The sequence below is a fragment of the Myotis davidii genome, unplaced genomic scaffold, assembly GCF_000327345.1.
Source record: "Myotis davidii unplaced genomic scaffold, ASM32734v1 scaffold62, whole genome shotgun sequence".
NCBI lineage: Eukaryota > Metazoa > Chordata > Mammalia > Chiroptera > Vespertilionidae > Myotis > Myotis davidii.
Window position 1 is genome coordinate 929427 of NW_006295180.1, and position 1688 is coordinate 931114.

The window sequence follows — 1688 nt, forward strand, 5'->3', positions numbered from 1 at the left end:
GAGGGTGAGGGGTGTAAAACGGGGACCCCGGGCGGCTGCCTCCCACAAAGGACAACCAGCTTTAAAGGGATCGAACTCGCTCTTGGCCTTTACGGGCGTGTGTGGCGTCTGGGGAGGGCCCTGAGCGAGGCAAACGTTGAGGTAAAAATGAGTGGAATATGGAGAGGGAGCCCCAGCCGTGCAGACCGGGGAAGCCTCTGGAGCGGCGGCCGCGCGAGGGGCCCTTTCCCTGCCTCGGCCGCTGTCGTGGCTACGAAACCCCGGGCATAATGCGAGCATCGGGCCCTGATGTCTCTCTCCGGGCATTCGCCTTAGGAACAACTTTGTCAAATCTCGCAGAGCCATTTTGCATTGTTAATGCCCTTATTGTAACTGAGGGTTTAGCGAGGTCCTGTTTTCAATGATCTCCTCCCAGACTGCCCTCTGAATAAATGAAAAGTGGAGTCAAGCTCATTCTGATACACTTTATTCTGCTTCCCACTCCTTAGATTCTCTCTCTCTCTCTCTCTCTCTCTCTATATATATATATATACACACACACACACACACACACACACACACACTCAGGTAACGCCATTGGATTTTTATTTGCATCGGTGTTGGAAGAGATTAACCAGTGGTCGGCAAACTCATTAGTCAATAGAGCCAAATACCAACAGTACAACGATTGATTACTATTAAAGATATCCTAGGTCAGTGGTTGGCAAACTCATTAGTCAACAGAGCCAAATATCAACAGTACAAAGATTGATTTTGAGAGCCAATTTTTTAAAACTTAAACTACATAGGTAGGTACATGGTTATTAACTTAATTAGGGTACTCCTAAGGCTTAGGAAGAGCCACACTCAAGGGGCCAAAGAGCCACATGTGGTTCTTGAGCTGCAGTTTGCCGACACAGCTTAAACCATAGTGTCTAGGAAAGTCTCAGACACTGAAGGAGAGAGGCCTGGCTTCGCATCACAGGTCGGCCACTTCCTGAAAGGTAACCCGTGGCCCCCGGAGCTTGCTGGTTGCTTCACCTGTGAGTTAGGGATGAGCACACCTTGGGAGGATTAGGTAACAACATGGACCTCACTGAGAACCAGACCTGGTCTTGGAAACTTTCAGTATACGAAATACAATGTTTTTTCCTTCCTTTTCAGTTATTGCTTTGCTGTTTAAAAACTCTAAATTCTTCCTAAGCTGAAATAACTTGGTCTTAACATTCATTTCACAATCAGAAAATGAATGACCTTCTGTGCCTTAATATTGCAAAACGTACTGACTGGCGCCGTTTGCCAGGAAAGACCCAGTGGAGCAGGGCACGTGTTAGTACTGGCCACCAAGTAACTGTCCGGCGGGGGTACAGCCGGGTGTTCTCCAAAAACCTTCTGGTCCTAATAACCTGTATACCGGAGGTGTCCACTTGTCCATAATGTTGTGGTTCTCCTTCACTTTCTGGACATGTAATATCAAATCTGTCATTCTCCAGGCAAAACATTCAGGAACCAAGGTGGGTTTCTCAGTTGCCTTAGCCAGCGCGGGAGGCTGGGGCTCTCGGCCCAATGCCAAGTCACCACCTAGTGAACATGGTCACGGTCGTCCCAGTGGAGACTTGCGGGCAGAGGGAGGAAAGGAATCAGCTCAAGTCCAGAAGATCTGGATAGCTTTAGTGTTGTTTTCCCCTAAAAGTGAAAATAGATTGGCC